Here is a 12,785-nt window from a genome sequence, read left to right as displayed (position 1 = left end):
ACGATCTTATAGATTATGCATTGAAAACCCTAAATTGAATACAAACAAAGCTTGAAGACGTAAGGGCAAATGTCAATTAAAAGTTAGGTGTCCAATTAAGGGAAATTCTTAAACCCTAAGAAATTGTGTTGGATGCGTTTGGGAAGAACCCATTGAACCAAGGTGAAGTCAGCTTACGTTGATAAAGGGAGGATTAAACATTTAGCCATGCAGCCAAGTAGGTGGTGTCAACACCATAGGAGGTTTAGACACCTATAAATAGAGTCGTTGGGATTTCATTTTCAAAACACAAAAATCATAAATTTCGTAGAGAAGGTAGAGGGTAGTGAGGGTTCAGAGGAATGTGTCAACTTTGGATGAGGAGATCTTCCAATATACTCGTACGTTTGGAGTGATTTCAAAGCCATCTGAAAGCTCTGGAAGTCTAATTTTCAGAGTTGGGCTGCCGGAGGAAAAGGCTCAAAGGAACTAGGCTGGAGTTTGAGAAGAAGGCAGAAGGGTCAGACTGTCGGATCAGTCTGGGCCAGTCTTGAATATTTTGAGATTCCGGCCAAACCACGAGGAATTCTGAGCTGAAAGTTTAGGGGGTGAAAAAGGGACCGAATGAGCTACTAGAGTGAAAAGTTCTTAAGAGTTCGAGGTGAGTGGCTAAAATGTTTTCGAACTAAAACGTTTTTAAACTGTTTTGATTGCAAATGTTTTACAGAAAGCATGTTTGCGAAAATAATTCTCATGCCTACTAGTTTTATAAAGTGGTTTTCAAGCAAGATCTAAATTGTGTTGTGAACGCATGCCTATTGTCGAAAAACTATTTACATACATTGATTTTATCCAGCATGCGTTACCATCTTTAAAGCCATGTTGTATATGTGTTATACTCTACATGCTTTAAAGAGAAAAGTTGTTTATAAATAGTTTTGGTAAAATACGATGCCGAAGTACAAGGAGAAGGCATCCACCCAACTAGATACTGAAGTATAAGGAGAAGGTATCTATTGGTACTGAAGTACATTGGAGAAGGTATCCTAGTAGCTCGATACTGAAGTACAAGGAGAAGGTATCTGAGCAGTAGTACCTAATGTGTGAAGGTACTTAGTATGGCCACAGGTGAATAAAGTCAGAGATTGAGCAAAAGGGTTTCTCTCGGACTATTAGTTGGTGTTTGGGATTATTTTTACCAGCTATACAGTACTTTGATTTGAGAAATGATTTAACTGTTTTATGTTTAAAACAGCTTTATAATAATTTTCGCTTTGAAAATATTTATGCTGCAAAAGTTTATATTTCAGAATAAAACTATTTTCTGAAATTATGCATGAGAATTTACTATGTTTCTCGGTCACTCACTGGGCGTAAGCTCACCTCATTTTCAAATGTTTTTGTTCCCCCCCCCCAGGTAGCGGTCAAATCCTTTGAAGACAACTCAGTATCTGCTCTGCCACTAAAGGACTAAAAGACTTGTAACCGTTTGCAAGGTGGTTACGGTTAATATTGAACACATATTACTACTGTTCATATAGGGACTAGGGTTTGTGGGTTTTGGGACTTGTAAATCTAATGTTATAAATACTCTAGACATGATAAGTTTCTAAGTTAATAAATTGTGGGCCTACAGCCGTCTCGTTGCATATAATTTGTATTTGGTATCAGAGGTATTCCGCAAGAGTTTTTAGGTAGTAAGTGTCAGCCTAAGGGTTGATAACTGCTGCAGTCACGCCCTTCTCTAGGCTAAGAGGGTGATCTGGGGCAGGGTGTGACACTTTAATTAGCGGATAGATCTCTTGTGCATCCAGAGGGGAAGGTGAAGGATGTTCTAGTTCGACAAATTTATATTACCAGCAGACTTCATCATCCTGGACTACAAAGCAGACAAAGATGTGCCCATCATTTTAGGATGACCATTTTTACACCGATCGTGCCCAGATTGATGTGTACAAAAGAGAGATCACACTGAGCGTAAATGGACAGAAGCTCAGGTTTGACATCATCTGAGCCATGAAATATCCTGAAGAAGAAGACCTCAATGAATCCGACGATGAACCAAGTTTGAATGAAGAAGAAGATTCCGAAGATGAAAACGAAGATGAGGATGCGACCGCATCCATAGTAGCATACAATGCGATCACAGAAAAAATAGCCAAAGAAGATGAGATGATCGCATCCCAAGAAGATAAGCCGACAATGAATAAAGGAAGAAAAACAAAAAAACCATCCTTGGAACAACCACCAACAATAGAGCTGAAGACCCTTCCTTGCCACCTGAAGTATGCGTTTCTGGGGCAGAATGAAAAGCTACCTGTAATCATTTCCTCTGCACTTAATGAAGACCAAGAAAATGCGCTGCTGAGCATTCTAAGAAAGTATGTAAAAGCAATTAGCTGGACGCTCGTAGACATTAGAGGAATCAGCCCCGCATACTGCATGCATAAGAATCATCTCGAAGAGAATCACAAAGGATCGATCGAACTTCAACGCAGACTCAACCCTGTGATGAAGAAGGTCATAAAGAAGGAGATAATCAAGTGGTTAGACGCGAGCATCATCTATACAATAGCCGACAGCATATGGGTCAGCCCCGTGCAATGCGTGCCGAAGAAAGGAGGGATGACGGTAGTCCCTAATGCAAATAACGAATTAATACCGCAATGGATCGTCATGGGATCGCGAATTTGCATGAACTACCACAAATTAAATGCAGCAACAAAGAAGGATAATTTCCCTCTACCTTTTATCGACCAAATGCTAGATAGCCTGGCTGGAAATGATTTCTACTACTTCTTGGATGGGTATGTCGGCTATAACTAGATCATGATTGCTCCTAAAGATCAAGAAGAAACCACATTCACCTACCCGTATAAAACATTAGCATTTCGACGCATGCCGTTCAGCCTCTGAAATGCGCTGAGCACTTTTCAAAGGTGTATGATGGCCATCTTTTCTGAATATCTTGAAGACTCTGTAGAAATTTTCATGGACGACTTCTCTGTGTATGGTCAAACATACAAAGTCTATCTCAACACCTTTGAGAAGATATTGAGAAGATGTGAAGAGACGAACCTCGTGCTTAATTGGGATGCCACTTCATGGTGAAGGAAGGCATTGTGCTTGTGCACAAGGTCTCCAAGGATGGGTTGGAGGTGGACAAGGCAAAAATTGAGGCGATTGAAAAGCTCCCACCTCCAGCGAATGTAAAGGTTGTCAGGAGCTTCTTGGGACATGCTGGATTTAATAGACGTTTTGTCAAAGATTTTTCAAAGATTGCACGACCACTGAGTCCGCTGTTGAAGGCAGATAGAAAATTTGACTTCGATGACCAATGCCTCAATGCATTCATGATTTTGAAGAACGCATTAACAACTGCACCCGCCCTTTGAATTAATGTGTGATGCAAGCGGTTATGCGATGGGAGCAGTGCTGGTGCAGAAGAAGAAAACAATGCTACATCTCATCGCATATGCGAGTAAAACCTTGAACCCTGCTAAAAAGAATCTACACGACCACAGAAAAAGAATTTCTAGCGATGATATTTGCGTTGGAGAAATTCAGAGACTAAAGTACTCATTCACACTGACCACTCGGCGATAAAATATTTGATGACAAAGAAAGATGCGAAGCCGAGATTGATTAGATGGGTTCTCCTCCTCCAGGAATTTGATATGGAAATCTTGATCACAAGGGGATGGAGAACCAGGTTGCGGACCATTTATTCATATTAGAAAATCCAGAAGTTGATCGCAACCAGTCAGAGGTGAGTGCAACGTTCCCAAACAAGCAGCTATTTAAGATTGAAGAATTACCATGGTACGCGGATGTGGTAAATTCTCTGGTTTTCGAGTAATTTCTCGAAGATTTTACCGACCACCAAAAGAAGCAGCTCAGACATGAATACAGATCATATTATTGGGATGAGCCAAATCTTTATAAGAGGGGGTCAGAACAAATTCTGTGCCTGTGTGTACTAGATGCTGCTCACCAATGCATATTATCACAATGTCATGACTCGCCATATAGAGGGCACTTTGGAGGCCAGTGCACATCAGCGAAAGTATTACAAAGTGGATATTATTGGCCAACACTATTCAAGGATGCAAGAGACTATGCGATGAAGTGTGACCGGTATCAACGCACGGGTAATATTTCATGGAAGCATGCAATGACCATGAACATCATTTTAGAACTGGAATTGTTCGACATCTGGGATATTGACTTCATGAGACCATTCCCATCATCGAATGGTCACAAATATATTCTGTTAGCCGTCGACTACGTTTCCAAGTGGGTAGAAGCAGTAGCATACGCCGCAAGTGATGCGGTGGTAGTCTTCAAGTTCCTAAAGAAAAATATTTTCACTCGGTTTGGCACTCCACGTGCCATAATAAGTGACGAAGGCTCCCACTTTGTCAATTACATCGTTAAAAATTTGTTGCTCAAATATAATATCCTCCATAAAGTGTCCACCGCATACCATCCATAGGCGAATGGTCAAGTTGAAATGTCCAACCGGGAAATCAAGCTGATATTAGAGAAGGTGGTAAAGCATTCACGAAAAGATTGGGCAACAAAGTTGGACGATGCACTGTGGGCATACAGCACATCCTAGAACACACCCATAGGCATGTCTCCGTATGCGATGGTGTTTGGTAAGGCATGTCATTTACCACTTGAGCTGGAGCACAAAGTGCTGTGGGTGGTGAAAAAGCTTAACTTCGACTTAAAGGCAGTAGGGGAAGAAAGGAAACTCCAGTTGATCGAGCTTGATGAGTGGAGAATGCAAGCTTATGAGAATGCCAAAATTTACAAAGAATGAGCAAAATGTTGGCATGACAAACAGCTATGCGGGAAGAATCTCCACATCGGACAAAAGTTCTTACTTTTCAATTCACGGCTACGGCTCTTTCCTAGAAAATTAAAGTCACGCTGGTCCGGAACCTTTATAATCAAAGAAGTATTCCCATATGGCCCGATCGAACTGATTAATGAGGAAGGGACCCGTACGTTCAAGGTTAACGGACACAAAGTCAAGATACATTGCGGAGGTGATTTTCATTGGGAAAAGACCTCTGTAGACCTGAGAAATCCGGAATGAAGAAAAATCGAGTGGCCCCTGTGCTGGCATGTGATCATCAGGGGTGCAAGTCTTTTGAAATATCCTTTTCTTACCAATGATTAACGAACTCTCTCTACTCTTCTTTTATTTCGATTATCATTTATTTATCTTTAAAAAAAAGAAAAGAGAGAGAGAGAGAGAGAGAGAGAAATTTTGTTAACTTTGTTTTTTTATTATTTGACCCTCTCAGTGTTTTCTTTGCAATGATCGAGGTGAACGATTGAGAAGGCACTACACGAAAGATGCAACTACTCTATTCCATCACCGCAATCAAAGAAAGTAGTTCGCTGCAAAGAAAGATGCGTTCACAAGTAATGCAGGCGTCGGATCAAATTTGGGGGTTGTATCTTTCCTTGACTTTATTTATTCCAAATTTTGCTCTATTGCATATCATTTCAACTTTGATAATTTTATCATCGCATCCTCTTTAGTCGGCGCAATCATTACACATTGATTAATTTAGTAAGTCACCACATTATTTCTCTTTGCCAATTATGCTTTCAATGATGAAATGCATGCCTTTATTTTTTTCGTATATACTAGAGTCAACTTAATTTTAGGACAGACATCTCATGAAATATTTCTAGAAGTTAGTGGTTTGCCAGCTTTCTTTCAAACTGCCTTTTTACGAAACTTTCTAAGAGCATGCATGACTTCTTTCAATCTTTTAGCAATGAGAACATTGCCGCATTTTAAATTTGGGGGTACGGTAGTCATTTTTGACCTTGCTATTTTTAGGTTCTACAAAAAAAAAATCATAACGTTGCGATCGGATCCTACTATAATTGGATGTTCGCATGACACACGTGGGGGCAATCCAAAACTATGGTAGGAATCGTGATCAACACATAAATAAAATGGTCGCAACTCCGCTGCCAAATAGACATGAGTTTAGACTGAGAAAGAGCGCCTTCCTCGTAGTTGGATGTCCCCATGGCACACGTGGGGGCAAGCCAAAATGAAGGCTAGGCACTTGGATCAGCGCAAGGTCATAGGAAAAAAAAATGTGACAGGATAAAAATAATATATGTCTAAAATACGCAAGGATAAAAATCATTTGAAAATACCCCAGTGAAGAAGTCTCTTTATGAAACAAATCATGCGATGCCCTGGAATATAGTAAACTCATTTTAAAGGTTAAACTTGCGGTCCCTAAATTTTAGAAATATTTTAAAGAGAGACTTGGATAAGAATTAAACAAATTTTTGTGTATAGGATTTGAATAAGGCAACCTTGAGAAATCTAGGAAAAAAGAAGGCGGTCGACTTTCTAGAGAAAATCTTTAGCTTATGCTTGAGGACAAGCATTGTTTTAAGTTGACAAGCCGTTAACGACCTGCTATAGCAAGTACACTCAACTTTCGGTGACAATTATTCGACGCATCAAATAGAGAATTAATGCTATCCCATCAGTGCAATCATAAGAGAGAAGAAGCTTTTCACCATGAAGCTCTATAAATACCGAAGGCCACATTCATTGGAGAAGTTCCCTCAGTTTGCTCAATTTACAGAATTCACCATATAGATAGAAGTTAGCCTTGTTCATAGTTTTTCTTTTACTTAGAAGGCGGAAGCGAGTGAAGGGAGATTACATTGAGAGATCGTCCCGGTGAACTTAGAAGAGTGCCAGGAAGTATCAAAATCAGAGAGAGGGCCAACTCTTGTGGAAGCAAGAACGTCTTTTGGGCAGAATAGAGATAACATAGTGTAAAAGCCTTGGGAAGCAAGGAATTGCTACCAGGCTCTCTACCCTTATTTTCCATTGTCATTTTGTACTCTGAACCTATTTATAAAATGGAAATTGCATCTTTATATCTATCCACTCTCTTTACATTCTGCATGAGTAGCTAAATCTGTTGAATGGGCGAGAAGCACTTACCTGGGATCTTCATTCTATGCGATCATCTTGTATTATGTATGCATCATTCGTCCATTAGAGATACTCGGGAGGGTAGTCTAAGGATAGAATCTGGGCTTGCAAAAGTCAGATTAGAATCTAGGCTCGGGAGAGTCAGATTAGAAATTCAAAATCAAGAGATAGAAGCTTAGGAATAAGTTCTATTTGCTATTAACGCATCGCATGCATCCTAGAGATAGGATATGATTGTATGCGGTCACCTTATCCTTGTGTGCATCTTGCATCATCGCATAAGCAAGAAGTAGAGACTTAGGAATAAGCTCTATAGACATTATCGCATTCATCGCATGCATCCTAAAATTAGGAGTTATCGCATTTGCATGGGAAAATGAATTGTGGTCGCATGAGTGTAGCATGATCGCATAGCTTGAACGCATTCTCAGGAAACACTAGCTAAAGACCTTCTTAACCCGTTCCTCCACATACTCAGTGTATCTGTCGCATAATTACTCTTCCCTCAAATCCACCGCATACATTTTATACCTTAAATATCAAACCAACCAACACTTGATTTATTTGTTACCGTAAAGTGATCTAAAATTACCATCGCATACTATTTTCCTTAGTCCCTGTGTTCGACCCTGGGCTTACCAGGTAACTCAGCAGGATTTATACTTGGGTCTTGCTGAGAAAACATGCTTGCACAATGCATATTCCACCATCGCATTCCACACCATTATTTCATCGCATAAAAAAAAATGCATCACGGTCTCTTCCATTAATTTGGACCATGAGATTCCTATGTTGCACCTATTTGTCGACTTTATGCAACATATACTAGCCGTTTTACGGTGGCTATCCCCTCGGAGGGCTGTAACATGGGATTCAGAACAGCTCAAACTCTAGAAATGGATATGATTTCTTGTATTGATTCCCAACCTTGACTTTCCAATTTGGTAGTATCATTGGGGCCAACCTTTGAGGTCTGAAAATAGAGGGTTACACTTAAAGAATTACTAACTGTTAGTAAGTTCTTGACCAAAAACGGTAACTAAATGATTATAGGAATAAGAGTTATTTTTAAAATAGTATTTAGTCAAGATTGTCTTGCTTTAGTGAATGAGTATTTGATTGCCCCTCGGTAGCATCTATTCTGACTCACTAAAGTATCGTTCCAAATAAATAATGAAATTTGGGTACATTATTACTTTTGCTAAAATTGAATTGGATTTAAAATGCAATTTACTAATTAGAATTTGTTTATATTTCCAGCATGTCGACTTCTTCAAACTCACTCGCTTCCAATAAAAATAATGGTCGTAATTATTCAACATGGAAATCAAATATACTAGTAGATGATGATTTAAAATTTGTTTTAATAGAGGAATGTCTTTTATCTCTAATTCATCTACAAATCAAAAAGTTTTGAATGTTATAGATAAGGAAATAAAAGAAGCACAACAAAGTAAATATGATTTGCTTGTCATTGAGATATGTTTAGTGGGAAATGATAAACTAACCTGGATAATAGAGGTGCCGCTAATCATATCTGGGCTTTCATTCAGGAAACTAGTTCCTGGAGACAACTTACAGAAGGTGAGACTGTTGGGGTTGATGCCCTAAACTCTCGTTGGGTCCTGTAGTTTGTAAACACTGTATTAAACAAACACTTGTGATATAATAATATATGATATTTTCTTTGCTATTGTCTATGGAACATTGGATGCGTGGAAAATGGAGAATAAATATGTGTGCATCTTATGATATGCGATGATCTCCATGTGTCAATAATCATGCGTTGGACTGAGAAATATGCAATATGCGTTTAAGAATATATACGGTGACCATGCGTTCCTGCCACAAGTTTACTTGCTCTCTCACCAAGTATAACGAGAATGCAAGTTTCTTGGGGTGATCTGAGGTCGAACTCAAGGACTCATAACTAAATGTTGCGAAGTAATGTATCTGCGGCGATGAATAAAAGAATAATGAAGTTAAAGGACTATGTGCTACTCCTACTCCTAACTAAACAGATTAAGCAATGGAAGTATGACTATGAGAGTTGGTAGAGACATGACAACTGTTAACGCGTAATAAGATGCATGGAAAAATAGATAAAATGGTGGAGGGGATAACTTCACCGCATCATTAAGCTTGATCACAAAGGTAACCCCAGTCAGAACAAGTTATGCGATAATGCTATACACAAATATACACACGCGATGCATATGCGAAAATGTCGATAGAACTTATTTCTATGTTTCTATTCTTGCTTATGCGCACATAAGACAAGATGACCGCATACCATCATATCCTATTTCTAAGGTGCATGCACTGTGTACATAGCATATAGAAATTATGTCTAAGTTTCTACTTCTTGCTTATGTGATTCTTGGGAGCAAGTAGTGGAGAAATTTATAAAGAAGTATTTTCCACCTACCGAGAATGCAAGACAAAGGAAGCTTATTACAAATTTTGAACAAGACATGGACGAATCGCTCAGTGATGCTTGGGCGAGGTTTAAGAGGTTGGTCCGGGATTGTCCACATAATGGATTACAAGACTGCCTTCAAATGGAGATTTTCTATCATGGTTTGAATCCTACTTCGCAGACCACTGATAATGTGGCAGCCACTGGTGGTTTGCTTGACAAAACATACGATGAGGTGAAGAATATCATGGATCGCATCTCTAAGAACCATGAAGACTAAAGAGAGAGTGACCAGAGATTGAGACTTAATGACTCTGATGCAAACAATGGTGCTATTGTTTCATTACAAAAGAAAATGACCGCAATGATGAATTTGATCTAAGGAATGACGATCAGTAGCCCAACACCGCAAGGTGGGCAAATCAACGCAATCAATCAGAACATCACAAGGTGTGCGACTTGCGGTGATTGGCATGCGATGGAAGATTGCCCGCAAAATCCACAATCTGTATATTTTGTAAAGAATAATCCCTTTTCAAACACCTACAACCCCGGGTGGAGAAACCACCCCAATTTTGCTTGGAAGAATCAACAACAAAATTTCCAACCTGTGGCGCAAAAAGAAGGGCCACCAGGATTCTTCCCTCGCAACAACGGTCAACCGAGCAACCAAGCAAGTAGCTCACAACAACCATCGCAATCCTCTTCTTTGGAGAACCTATTGAAGCAATACATAGAGCAAAACGATACCGTGCTTCAAAGTCAGGCCACGTCCATCCGAAACCTCGAATTACAGATGGGCCAAATTGCGAGTGAGCTGAAAAGTAGACTGCAAGGGGCTTTTCCAAGTTCAACCAAACTTCTACACAACTCGGGCGTATCAGGTAAGAAGCAATGTCAGGTTGTGACAATGCGTAGTGGGAAGACTGTGGAGAGAGAAAAGAAGGAGCATAGTTTCCATTGCAGTTGAACCTGAGATTGCAGTAATGCAAGAAGAAGAAAGAGAAAATGAAGCAGTAGAACCAGAGGTTGCATCGACCTCAAAGCCAACTGAAACAGGAACCTTGAAAGTTTAGTTACCCCCTTTCCCACAGAGACTAACGAAGAAGAGAAATGAAGAGGTATAGTACCAACGCTTCTTATCTATGTTAAAGCAATTACATGTTAATATTCCTTTCAGTGAAGCGATTGAGGAAATGCCTGCATACACCAAGTTTCTGAAAGATATGGTAACTAAGAAGAGGGGCACTGGAAAATTTGCCATAGTGGCATTAATGCAAAGTTCTAAATCAATAATTCCATCAAAGATGAGCGATCCTGGGAGCTTTACCATTCCATGCTCCATAGGAGGACTGTTCATCGGGCAAGCCCTGTGTGGCTTGGGAGCCAGCATAAATTTGATGTCGCTGTCAATTTTTAGACAATTGAATGTGGGGCAACTTGTGCCCACATCAGTGACTCTCCAATTGGCCTACAGATCTCTGGTCCATCCAGAAGGTAAGGTGAAGGATGTGCTGAGAACAATTGAAAAATTTATCCTACCAGCTGACTTCATCATTTTAGACTATGAGGCCGACAAAGATGTGCCCATCATTTTGGGGTGACCTTTTCTATCAACAGGTCGTGCTCAAATTGATGTATATAAAGGATAAATCACTTTGAGTATCAATGGACAGAAGCTCAAATTTAATATAATTCGTGCCATGAAGTTTCCGGATGAAGAAGACCTACATGATTCTGATGATGACCTGAATTTGATTGAAGAAGAAAAGTCTGATGAAGAGTATGAAGAAGAGGATGCCAGCGCATCCGTTGCTGCCTGCAATGCGATCACAACAAAAAAAAAAATCCAACAAAGCCCACACCTCCTGGATTCTCACTCTGAGAATACCGAGGTTTCCAAGTGGTTGTGTCCTCCATTGTTGCCTTATTCGTGAGGAGTCCGTTCGTGGGTAGACGACAACGAGATTTGGTGGACAATAGGTTTGACGATCTCAGCAACAGCGAGATTTGCTGGATTGACGAGAGTGAGATTTAACGCGAAGAAGAGTTCTTCAACTGGCATGTATCTCTTTCCTTTGTTGTTCAAAGTTCAAAGCATGCTATAATTTATTGTTAAATGCATAGCTAGTATGTTTGATTATGAATGCGAAGAAGAGTTCTTCAACTAGTATATTTAACGCGAAGAAGAGCTCTTGAACTGGTATGTATTTCGTTCCTTTGTAATTTTTTGTTAAATGCATCATGGTGTGGACTATAAGGAGAAATGTGAAAGGATTAAATGAAGCATCATATGCCCCAAGTACCTCCTACTGAATGTTCTACCTAAGGGTTCATTAACCTAAACAATCTGACTACTAATTTTAGTCTAAGTCATTTATTAAGTCCGCTCATAAACAACTTTTGTTTATGAAAAAGAACAAGTTCAAGAAGTCACATTTAAACTCTTTAATGGACTGTCCTTAACTTGCATGCATGCATCAAATCTATCTAATTCACCTTTCCAAGTCGCTTCCCAAGTAAGGGTGTTACGTTTCCATCAACTTAAATACCCCAGCCTAGACAGAACCCGCCTTAGACAAAAGGTCCCTTATAGATAGATTTGCTACACTTTAACCTTTTATTAGTCAATTTAATCCTATTAAACTAATTAAAAAATTAAAGCCTAAGGTTGCTAATCAAATTAGAACCGTGATCTTAAGTCTATCTCATCCAAGTTTTAAACATTTTAAAACCATGAATTAAACCTAAGTGAGCATGCATGTCTTTCTTATTGCTTTTAGTTCTAATTTCTCTTTAACCATTAAAAAGAAACAACTAAAACACATTGTCACACAACAACGTATTTATAACAATTATAAAGTAACCTATGTGTCATGCTTCATGCAATGTCCGATCCTTACTATACATAACTTTTATATACTAATAATAACCAAGCACACATGCTTTCCATACACCCTTATACTATAACAATTATAATATAAAGATGATGCATGTCAATGCTTTATGTATGCATAAATATAACTCTTATATTATATGATGCATGAGCATGCTCTTACGTAATTTAAATTATGCTTCTCTAAATCATAACATTTATAATAACAAGATGATGCATGACTAATGCATAACCTAAGGTGGTATTTTTCTATATGTACATACCATATGACATATATAATAAAAACCATACATCTCATGTATAAAACAACACTGATTAATGGACTGGGATGAACCAACTTTAAAAACCGGAATGAAAAATTCTATCTATTACATTTTTCCACCGAGCCAACTGGTTCACAGGCGACTTGGGTCTTGAACCACCAGGCAAAGCTCCATCATTTAGTAAATGCATGATAGGTAAACGATCGTTCAGCACACACTAAATGATAGCGC

The 12,785-nt window shown here is 39.1% G+C and overlaps 1 non-coding gene across 1 annotated transcript; it reads right to left on the bottom strand.

The window, feature by feature from the left end:
• Nucleotides 1–9,414: 9,414 nt before the first annotated feature.
• On the bottom strand, nt 9,415–9,521 carry LOC120068623. Its single transcript, XR_005479261.1, has one exon. It is a non-coding gene; the product is annotated as a small nucleolar RNA R71 (small nucleolar RNA).
• Nucleotides 9,522–12,785: the final 3,264 nt, after the last annotated feature.

Source organism: Benincasa hispida, chromosome 12, assembly GCF_009727055.1.
Source record: "Benincasa hispida cultivar B227 chromosome 12, ASM972705v1, whole genome shotgun sequence".
NCBI lineage: Eukaryota > Viridiplantae > Streptophyta > Magnoliopsida > Cucurbitales > Cucurbitaceae > Benincasa > Benincasa hispida.
Note: the sequence above shows the minus strand (reverse complement) of the source record. Positions and strands in the feature narration are given on the sequence as shown.